This window comes from Canis lupus, chromosome 15 (assembly GCF_003254725.2).
Source record: "Canis lupus dingo isolate Sandy chromosome 15, ASM325472v2, whole genome shotgun sequence".
Taxonomy (NCBI): Eukaryota; Metazoa; Chordata; class Mammalia; order Carnivora; family Canidae; genus Canis; species Canis lupus.
Genome location: NC_064257.1, coordinates 37,840,358 through 37,852,132, shown reverse-complemented (window position 1 = coordinate 37,852,132; position 11,775 = coordinate 37,840,358). Strand labels below are relative to the sequence as shown.

At 40.2% G+C, this 11,775-nt stretch overlaps 1 long non-coding RNA gene across 1 annotated transcript in view; it reads left to right on the top strand.

The window, feature by feature from the left end:
* The window catches only part of LOC118350671 (uncharacterized), a 29,717-nt gene extending 19,106 nt beyond the window's left edge, over positions 1–10,611 (top strand). The window contains exons 4-5 of the long non-coding RNA XR_004804910.2: positions 245–332; positions 9,368–10,611. This is a non-coding gene — a long non-coding RNA (uncharacterized LOC118350671). The remainder of the gene's footprint in view (positions 1–244; positions 333–9,367) is intronic.
* The last annotated feature ends 1,164 nt before the right edge of the window (positions 10,612–11,775 follow it).

Genomic DNA, 11,775 nt, shown 5'->3' with positions numbered 1-11,775 from the left:
TAGTTAATGAACATCTAATATGTTTCAGGAGCAATACATAGCACTTTACTTACATCATTTAATCCTCACAATAGTTCTGGGTGCTAAGCACTGTAATCATCACCTTCACTTTACAAATAAATGGAGGCTTAAAAGGATTTAGTAATTTGTGTAAGATCACATATCTAGGAAGCATGGGGCGGGTCTGGATGTACCAGAACAGCTGGCAAATCATTAAAACACTGAAAATTTCTTCTTATACTAGGTAAGTAGTTACTGCAAGCTTCTCTGAGTGTCTGTATGCTGAGGACAGCCCCCTACCAGACTGCCCGTGACCAACCAACTAAGAAAGGGTTAGTACAGTGGGAAGTCCCTGGGGCTGTGTCTGTCCTCATTGGGTGGTCCCTTTGCTGTATTAGGTATACATATATCATCCTTGGGTGGAAGCAGTTTTCATGGCATCTGTCCCAACTGGTGGGCTAGGGCTCAACAATGTTTGATTAGAGAATATATGAGTCAGTGTGACAGTTCAGATGCATAAGCTGTTCCTGGTGTTCTTTCATCAATAGTTTTTCCAGGGAGGGGCCCATGAGTCTTTCCTGTCATTAACCCAACTTCTTTTCTCAGCTTTTTGGATTTTGTCCTTTGTAAATATGTTAATCCCATTAAAACCCAAGTATATTTCCTGACATTGCTTTCTATGGGGGTAGCTGGTGAGATAATGGAGGGCAAGTCATGAACTCTAAGAATGTTGAGGTATTTCAGGGCACTGTAATGAAAAGAGCTGGTCTCTAAAGGTAGCTGACTTTAGTGAGTCTTGGGGTCCATCCATTATCCTCTGTGTCACCTTGTAGAGGCTACTAAACCTTAGAGTGCCTTCCATTTGTAAAATGAGGGTAATTCTATCTACCTCTTCTAGATTCCTACCATTCACTTGAATATTTTCACCAGAGAAAGAAATACATTAATATCACAATGGATATGGTCTACTGAACAGTGTACTTGTCTAGTCCTCGAGGGGATTGAAAAATTGGCAGAGCAGGTTATTAATAGTTTCCAAGTAGAATCTGTACCAAACGCTGCACTATTCTCTGCTTCCGAAGTGCAGACATGGGTTTTCTGTCTTATTTGTTGTGATGGGTTTGTTTATTGAGCTCTTCTTTTAGAACTGTCTAGAACTTTTCCAATTTAAGTGATTCTGAAATGACATTTCCAAAACTAGCCTAAGACTTTTCTCTGCTCTCCTTAGCCTCACCTCACATCCTTATGAAAGCACACCCAGGCTTCATTACATTTACCAAGATAGACTCAAGTAAATCCTACTGTAGATAAACAGCCCATAAAAATTAACCATGGGTGAGCAGCCTGCCTCTAAATGCACTCTTTAAAGGGCATGCTCTTTAAGGAGAGAAACCAACCAGGGAATGGATTTGGAGATAATTTGTGTCTTGCAGGTGTGACCTGATAAGGCACGAAAAAGCTCAACTTTATGACTTGAAATACAGGATGCCCATAATCAGTAAAGCCTACATCAGCCAAGTCATTTATGAGAGCAAGATAAATAGCTCATTATTTGCCAAGAGTAAAAAGGAATGGGCACAAAAGTAATATAGTAACATTTGCCAAGTACTTGTTATTTACGTTATTTCTTTATTAGTCCTCAAAGCTGTCCTGTGTGATAGGTATTACCTGTCCTCTTTTAGAAACAAGGAAATTGACCCCCATGAAGGTTTACTAATTTATCTCAATTTTCATAGCTGGGAGTTGGAGTGGTAGTTCTCATCCCCCAGGAGATACTTAGCAATGTTTGGAGACATTTTTGTTGCAACTAGGCGGAAACCCTACTAGAACCTAGTAGGTAGAGGCCAGGGATGCTGCTAAATAACCTAGAATGCACAGGATAGCTCTCTATATCAACCAATTATGTGCCACAAAATGTCATTAGTGCTCAATTGGAGAAACCCTGAGTTGAGGGGAGTGGCAATGAATTTGATTCTTAATTTAATGCTTATTTCTCTACTAAGGTTTTAAAGATAACAGTGTAATAGAACTACCATTGATCTTAGGTTTCTCCAAGCTGATGTTACTCTGGTACATGCTAGTTTCAGCTGTTATTTTGATTGGCCATTGTATCTATTTCCTTGGGTTCCTGAGGACCAAGCTGTTAACAGCTCCTGAGTAGCGCCTCAGGGTGTCACATGACCACATTTGTCAGTATCTGATCTAGGTGGTGGAAGAAGAATGGCCTTATCACAGAACAAAGAGGATATATTCAGGGGAAAAATGAACTACGGACTTTTTAAAAAAAAAGGCTCTTCTTTGGTCTACCCACATCAATACTAATAATGCCTTACCCCACATATTTAGGGCTTTATAACTTCTGAGCGCTTTCATATTCCTTCAACACATATTTATGGAGGAGAAAATAAGCTAAGTAGTTCTGAGCATATGGTAGTGGCTGAAACAAGACTCTTGGCCTCCTGGAACTTGGGTATGAGGGACAAGTGACATGGGCAGTAAGGAAACAAGCATGTAATATGGCAAGAGAAAGATAAGCGCTGTAGAAAATAATAAAGCAGAGAAAACATAATGGTGAGTGTGGGGGTATGGTTGTTGCCATTTCACATGGGCGGGCAGGGAAGGTCTGAAAAGGTTAAGGTGGTATTTTTACAGATCCATGAAGGATGGAAGAGAGTGAATCATGTGGATATCAAGAACGGGAGAGTTTCAGGCAGAGAGAACAGCGATTGCTCCAGGATTGGTATGGGCTTAACAAGTTCAAGGAACAGCAAGGAGGCCAGTGTGGCTGAAACTGAGTGAATGAAGGGGGGAGCTAGGGGAGATGGAGTCCCCGAGGTAGCAGCCAGGGGACCCGGTAAACTACTAAAGGACTTTGGATTCTCCTCTGACTGAGGTGGGGAGCCACTGAAGAGTTTTGAAGAGAGGAGTGACATGATCAGACATGATTTTAAAAGATCAGTTTGGCTGTTGTGTTGAGACTGAACTAGAGGGGCTAAAGCCAGGAGACCAGTTCCAAGGCTGTTCCCATAATCCAGAAAAGGAGCAACAATGGTTGGCAGCAGAGATGTAACAGTGATGGGGTGGTGAAATCAATCTGATTCTTGGTAACTTTTGAAGGTTGAGCCAGCAGGATTTGTATCGTATGTGGGGTATGAGAGAAAGGGAGGAAAAGAGATGGCTTTCAGAACTTTTGCCTCAGAAATGTCCTCATTTCTGATGGGGAAGCTTTGGAGAAGTAGATTTGAGGTGAAAAATCAGGAGTTGTGGTTTGAACATGATAAATGTAAGGTGTTTACTGTACATCAGACTGGAGGCATAGAGTTATGTCTTAGCATGAAGCATATAACATATCCAACATTATATTTCTCTTTGATCAAAGGCCAGTGTTTAATTCACACACCTATGGCTATAATGTGTTGATTCTATCTGATTCTAACACTAATGTCCTTCTACTGATGGAGGAAACATAAGAAAGAAATTTTTGATAGCATCAGTTTCTAAAAACTGTCTTCAAACTGTGCTTCTTAAATGATCTTCCCTAAAAAGCAAGGGACAGCCAGTTACATTTGGATAGAGACGGAGCACATTAAAATAAATTGACCTCCTGGCTTGGCCCTTAGAATTATTATCAAAGTTATGAAAAAAGCAGAGCAAAGAAGCCCAAGTAACTCAGATTCTGCCTACTTCAAACATCACTTCTTTCTAAAGCTTGCTTTTTCTTTATTTATTCATAGAGTTAATAAAAAATGAAATCATACTCCATGGGCCAACCCTTTTTTTTAATAATAAATTTATTTATTATTGGTGTTCAATTTGCCAACATACAGAATAACACCCAGTGCTCATCCCGTCAAGTGTATGGGCCAACCCTTAATATTTTTCCCTAAGTTTTTATACATAAAATTTCAAACATACAGAATTGTTCAGTAAACATACATATGTCTACCTCCTAGTTTCTGCAGTTGATATTTCCCTCTATTTCTTTTCATCCCTCTATCCATCAGTCCAATTTTATGTTTTTGATGCATCCCAGGGTAAGTTGCAGCCATCACTACCCTTCACCCGCTAAAGGCCTCAGCATGCATATCATTAACCAAGTTCCATATTAAACCCTTGAGTTTTCCCATACGTGGGTCATCTGGTTTTCAGTGGCTCTCTTAAACAGCACGTGGTTGATTTTTGGATTTGGATCTACTCTAAGTGCATACATCTTTTAGAGAGGAGCTTATAACCCCATCGCATTGATTGTGATTATGAAATGCCAGTTCTCACTTCTGGCTTCCTATTCTATATCTTTATTTGTGTATGCCTTCTTGACATTTTCCTTTTTATTCTTCTATGACCTTTAGTCATTTATTCAAGTTTTCTCCGGTCTTTGTCTTCCAGTGAACACATTGTATTTTTTTGTTTTTTTTCCAACTAGTAGCTACCTTTAAATGAAAAATGTTGAGTCTAAATTTTTCTATTCACATCAAGATTAAAAAAGCATTCCTATCACCTCCTTTGTTGTGAGATGAGATCATTGAAGCTCCTTTGCTTTCCTTGGCAGCTGAACCATTTCAAAGTTTTGGCCCAAGAAATCACAGATTCAGAGCATATCAGGTTCTCATTTTTTTTTTTTTTAATCAGGTTCTCATTTTGCAAGAAAATAAACTGAGGCCCAGAGGGGAAAAAAGACTTTCTCCTCAAAAACCCCAACTGAGTGGAAGAATCAGAGAGCTAGATAGCACAGTGCATCTAGTCTACCTCCACCTTTAACTCAGACAACACTCAAACAATTCTTGACAATTCCAGACAGATGAGAAAATACACTAGTTTTAGAGGATTAAAGAAAATGGATTTCTCAATTCACTGTAGAAGTTTAAAAGCCTTCCAGGAAATACTTCCATCTCTATGATAAAAAATTTTAGCCTACATTCTATTAATCTTTATGTCCACAGTGGAAAAGCCTTTTGCTTAATAATATCCTCTCAAATATTTGAAGACTATTCTTATGTCTCCCCATAGTCTCTCTTCTCAAGAATAAATAATCCAAATTCCTTTGAACTTTTCTCATAAATTCTTCTTTCCATTCTTTTATTAATCTTTCTAAGTTTCCATGAGCTTTCTTCAAATTTTCTGTCTTGCTTCTAGATTGCAAAGCCAGGAAAGGACAAAGTACTGTGATACTGATTATCGAATTTATGCCAAACTGTGTGCTCCTTGAGGGAAGGGGCCATTTCTTCTTCAACTTTGTACCCCTAGATTACAAGGGGTCAGCAAACTTAAAAAATTTTTTTTATTAAAATTCAATTTGTCAACATACAGTATAACACCCAGTGTTCATCCTATCAAGTGCCCTCTTTAAGTGCCTGTCACCCAGTTGTTAAGTATTTTACACTTTGTAGGCCAAGAGGCAATGTCCTCTACTTTCTGAATAGCTGTTCTCTCTGAAAGGCCAATAGTCCTTTCTTATGTTTTACATTATGGAAATGTGAAAATCATTCCTAGATGAAGGGCCGTACAAAAATAGGTGGTAGGCCAGATTTGGCCTGTAGCTGCTAGTTTGTTGACTCCTGCTTAGATGCATGATACATAGTAGGCAGTCAACACATTTTGTTGAGAAAGAATGCATGAATTTATGAAGATTATTTCATAGTATCTGTCTTTCTTTCATATTCTTGCTTGACACTTCTATTATATCGCTGGCTCAGTGAGCTTGTCCACTACGATCTTAGATTTTCCTCTGCCCTATACACCCATGGTCAGCACTTTCACAGGCTGTTTGTACTTGAGCAGTTTAATTGTTACTCCCTTCTTCTAAGGTGTGGTAGCGACTCTCTCTTGACCATCCATTGCTGGTGGCTTTGTATCTCACTTTTAATTTAGTGAGGCCATTTTGAGCTTTTGTTTTCCCAGTGTGTTCAGCTGCTGCCCTACTTTCAAATTGTGTATGAACTTAACAAGCAGCCCCAGGTGATTGACAAAACCAAAATGCTGGACCCATTCAATGACCTCAACAAAGGCCCCAAGCTCTGTTTCCATTCTTATGACTCTTACCTGGAATTGGGAAGTTCATGCCTACTTACTGTCCTGGAATGGATTGGTAAGGGCTCAGACAGGCTCACAGAGAAGGTTGACACTAATGGCAAAAGAAAAACACCCTTCCTTTCTTTCTCTTTAGCTTTTGGGCCTGAAGAGAACACTTGTCAAAGACTGAGGGAGTGTGGAGGTCTATATTAGTTAGTAGCATTGCCATTCTGAGCTGAATTGGGATGAAACCATCCTGAGCAGCACAAATACATAGCATCAGGGGGATCAAGCTGCTTTACAGAATGCCTGGAGGCTGATGCTTGGGACTGAGCACATCACCGCTGCCATCCACTTTGTCCCACTTCTACTTTCGGATGAATTGATTCCTAGGTCCACAGATGCCTTTTTGACTGAAGCCCCCTATTCATCTGCAGTGATCTTCTGTGGATACTTTGTGTCTCTTTTGGCCAGGATCCAATGGATCCACCCAAAGACTACTGGTGGGTCAACATGGAGCCATGCCTCTTCAGTCCTCAGCGCTCTGCCTTGGGACACAGATGTGAGATCAAGGCTGATGGAAAACATGGGAAGGGAGTGTTCCTTTTTCTCCAAGCTCCAGGCTGTAGGTGGCTACAACTTTCAATCCAAGGGAAATGGGAAGAGCTTTACCTTGGTTCCACAGGGGTGATATGTGTTGCTCATAGTCTGTTTTATCTAGTCCTCTCTTCACCTCCTCTCTCCCCTTCTCCATGTTGCTGAAATTGCTGTGATTGCTACCATTTAAAATGTCAGGAAAGCTGCATTTATTTACAACGACTTCCTTCTTAACCAGCTGGGGGAAGTTGCAAAATAGCCAACCCAGTGGTGGATCAATCTTTAACGTTCTTTCAAATGTTGAAGTAAAGAAAATGATGACAATTTTAAGGCTCTATTAGGTGGAAATGATCTACGAGGGATGGCGGACAGCTGAAGGTCACAAATCAGGCAGCTTGCCTGTGGCTCAGTGATTCAGAAGTGTGGAAAGCAATGGGAAGTGTGTTCCTGAGTTTTATGAGAGTCTAAGTTTGGGAATTTATCAGCGTGTGCCTGGGATTTGCTGTAATGAGCCTCTTCACTCCTCTCATAAAACAAACCAGCATCTGATGAAAAGCTGGCTGGCCTTCCTTAGATACAGATACTAATTTATTTTGATTTTAGGGGGAAAAATATCACGCCTTTGTCCAGCTTACCTGAGAAATAGTCTCATTGGCATGTGGGGATCCTGCTTATTTCCCACCTGGTTAAAAGAGCAACATCAGTGACACTGAATATGCATATTTTCCATTATTAATGTTTCAAGAGCTTCTTTTAACATATTTTAGATTCTGGGTATACTTTTTCTATTTTTGTTAGAGATCCTTCTTTACCCTGTGTGTCAATCAGGATGGGCTTGGTCATGCTGGGGCAGCAAAACCACTTCAAAATCTCAGTGGCTTAAAACAGTGGAGATTTATTTCATATTTAAGCCACATGTCTGTCATAGGCTGTGCTCCATGATGTTTTCTGTCAAGGACCTCACCATCCATAGCAAGGGTTGGCAATTTTTTTTGGTAAAGGGCCAGACAGTGAATATTTTAGACTTTTTTTTTTTTTTTTAATATTTTAGACTTTTAGAGATCCCATGGTCTCTGTTGCAGCTACTCAGCTTTGCCATTGTAGTGCACAGACAGCCATGGACAATGTGTAAAGGAATGGGTATTGCTGTGTTTCAACAAAACTTTATTTATAAAAACTGGCAGAGGGCTGGAATTTGGTCTATGGGCTGTAGTTTGCTCCCCTGGTGGTTGGGAGAGGAAAGGAAGTTGGCACATCTTTTTTCAGTTGTTTAAGGTTTAACTTCCATTCATATTTCCTTGGCCTCAGTAAGTCACATGGCCATGCCTAACTTCACAGTACATAAAGTGCGCAGTCTTCATTTTTGCCCAGAAGGAGAACTGCAACTAACAGTGAACGGCACCAACGGTCATACCCTTCTCCTCTATTCTTTTTAGAGAAGCCAGTATTTCCTGAACTTCTAGACTTGCACTTTTCCAAAAGGTAACCTTTAAATGCAATCTCTATGTGTTATAATTCAGTTGCTTTGATGGGAGCTAAACAAATTTAGGAGATGAACAGGATCGAATTTTCCTTCATTGTTCTCAGCATTAAATATGTGACTTTTTTTTTTCCTTTAAGGCCACCAAAGCTCTGAGTCCCTATACCAATCTGAAGTGAGATTAAGTTTATCCATCCAGCTCATTTTCTAGTATTTAGATTTCTGGAATCCAGAGTGACCACATTTTTTCCTTGGCTTTTTTTCCCCCTCTATAGCCATAGAAGTCTGAGGCTCTCTCACCTTTCACTGGGACAGGATTGGGCCTGGGTCGTGCTGACCTCCTTGGTCACGGTGACATCTCTTTGTGTCCCCAGGGGAGACCAGCAGTTTCCACCAGGAGGGGTCCCTGGGGCCTTCCTTTGTCTTTCAGCATCAATTTCCTTCTAAGTTTTGCAACCAGGAAAGGAGCTGTCGCTTCAACCAGGAGAGGGCACTGTGCACAAAGTCTAGAATACTCAGTTCCTTTTGGTAGAGGCACAAATTAAGGATTAATGAAACCCATATTCAAATGCTCAAACTATAGCACCTATCATAAAACAAACCAAAACACCACACTAGGAATGTACTCTATAAAAAGGGAAAAAATGCAATTTATTAACAACTTGTACATTCCAGAAGGTACAAATTGCCTCGTTAAATCAACCAAACATTTTTAGTGGCTGTACCTCTTCTTTTCTTACAATGCGAACTCAGGCTCTTTGAACCAAAGCGTGCCCTGGTGTTGGCTGAGGTTCCAGGGACCTTGTGGGCCAAGGCTTTAGGAAAGATAGGGAGGTTAAGTCCTGTTGAAAAAAAAAAATTTGCCTCTTTCGGCATCTTTTCCCATAGGAAAGTGAATAACACTTTAGAGAAACTACACAATGTGGGAAGCAAGTATAACTATATTCAGTGGTTCCCTAAGTGCTGAAATGGAAGACATCAAATTTTGTAAATAGGGAAATTTTGAAAAGACAACTTGGTTGTAAACTTTTTTGTCTCACCATGTTGGTTCATTTGTACCTAAGCATCTATCTCTGTCTGTAGTAGAACCACACAGATCTTTTTACTGCAAATGTCTACTTAGTCACTAAGCTTTCTCCTTGGATCCTGACTATGATCACTGTGTTACTACCCACTCTCAGTCTCAGTCTTCTTGTCTGCAATATGGACATAATGATAGTGCCTATCTCAGAAGTTGTCATGAGATTCTTATTATCTCGTATTCTTTTGTTGTCTCTTCAGCAGCAAAGATGTTATGCAACCAAGTGGACATTTGAAAGAAGTAGAGGAAAGGTCATTGCAGCAGCAGATTGGAACAGAAATAGCAAGAGCTATAGAAAGGCAATTGATCAGTTGATGAAGTCATGGTGCCTTATGTCTGTACAGTGAGAACTTTTGGAGAGATTGAGAATTCTCTGCAGTTGAATGTCAATTCAAATACAAAATTAAAAAAAAGAAGACCAGTTAAAGATGAACGCATGTAAATGAACATGGAAAACAGATTGGTGTGGGACATGAAAGAGAATTAGCACAGCCCAGAGAAAATACATGGTGACCGGTGTGGAAATAAATGAAGACCAATCAAATGAGAACAAGCAAAGGCTATGTATTCAGAGCTTGATATAGCAAGAAAGCCATTATCATTTGTATTTGGCAGACCCAAAGGCAGGCAGAAGAATGGGAAAGCTTTATAGTGGATACAAGAAGACTCCTGGGATGCCCTGATTGGAGGCTGTTTCCATGAGGAGGTGGTAAGCAGCTTAACTGGAAGTGGGGCATTCTATGTTGTTGGTTATGGGTGTATATTTGGCTCTCTCTGGTTGCAAGTGGGATTGAAAATTAGGAAGGCTGTCAGCTATTAATCATGTCTTGGCCATTTGGATCCAGTTGTTTCAGGGGGTTTTTGATCGGCTTCCTGTTGATTGGCCTTGTGTTTTCATCCGTAAAATGGGGATAATCATAATTACAGCAATTCACTGTACTCTGTAAGTCATTTCCACATCATTGGCACATATTAAACACTCAATAAATATCTTCTGCTACAACTGCAAATTAAATTGCCCGGAGATTCCAGTGGTACAGATGATACATACTCCAGTGAAAAGGAAGGAGGGATTCCTGGAGCCTGTCCTGAAGGTTGGGTGTTTTTCTGGGGTGGAAGCCAAGCAAGACCATTCCAATAGTATGTGGGCACCAGAGCAAAGTGAAAGCATTGTGTAGCATTTCTGAAAGGCATGCAGTAAAATAATAAAACATCCAGTTAATGATGAAGGCATGAGGAACACAAGTTGAAACATTCGGGAATTTCTGCTCCACATCTCAAATGTTGGCAATCACCCTTCCGCAGATGCACGGCGGAGTCCTGATTTATTTACTAGTGCTTCAGCAAAAGGGCCTTGATTACGGGGAGAGTTGAATAGGGGTTGTTGATTGAGTCTCAGGTGGAGAAGAATTTAGTGAAATACATTTCACAGGGGAGAAAACTAGGAGGGCTCTAAGCTTAAATGTTCCCATTTCACATGTCAGTGCTGCGAATCTTCTTTCCCCAAATGAGAGTGCTACCTTAGGAGGACTGAATGTGGTAACAACTGTGAAAGCTGCAATGTGATGCTCAGTGTTTCCTGAATATTGGAAATATTTTAATATTATTTTCCTTTTGCATTCTTTTAGTGACAGAAGAAGTAACACTTAGAAAATGTACAGAATACTGGAATAGTTATCCTAAGATGGGAAATGAGGGTATATATAAATACATGAACAACAGTGTGGTTGAGTTTGCTGATTATCCTCCAAAATCCATTTTCCTTTTCTCCTACTGTAATAGAATCCTTCATTCTTAGATGGGCCCATGGCAACTTGGAATAACCACTGCATTTTCCAGCCTCGTTTAAAGTAGGCGTGGCCATGGGTGGTGGCTGTCAGGGGAGTCAGACTGTGAAGTTTATCAGATCTTTTTTCAAAAGAGATTTTATTTATTTATTCATGAGAGATACAGAGTGAGAGGCAGAGACACAGGCAGGGGAGAAGCAGGCTCTCCACGGGTTGCCCAATGTGGGACTCAATCCCAGTACCCTGGGATCACAGCCTGAGCTGAAGGCAGATGCTCAACCAATGAGCCACGCAGGTGTCCCCACTTCTATCTTTTTAAAGCCACTGTTGTTTGGGCTTTGGTTCACTTAAAGCAAAATCCAGTTCTAATAACTATATACAGTCATTGAAAGACATGGCTTTAAAGGGACTTGAACATTTTAAATTTAATTTTTTAAAATTTAAATTCAGTTTAACATGTAGTGTATTATTAGTTTCAGAAGTAGAATTTAGTGATTCATCTAGTTGCATACAGAACCCAGTGCTCATTACTTCAAGTGCTCTCCTTAATGTCCATCACCCAGTTACCCCATCCCTCCACCCACCTCCCCTCCTGCGACCCTCCATTTGTTTCCTAGAGCCCAGCATCTGTTACAGTTTGCCTCCCTCTCTGTTTTCATCTTATTTTACTTTTCCTTCCCTTCCCCTATGTTCATCTGTTTTGTTTCTTAAATTCCACATATGGGTGAGATCATATGGTATTTGTCTTTCTATGACAAATTTCCCTTAGCTTATTTCTATGACTTATTTCCCTTAGCTTAATACCCTCCAGTTCTATCCAC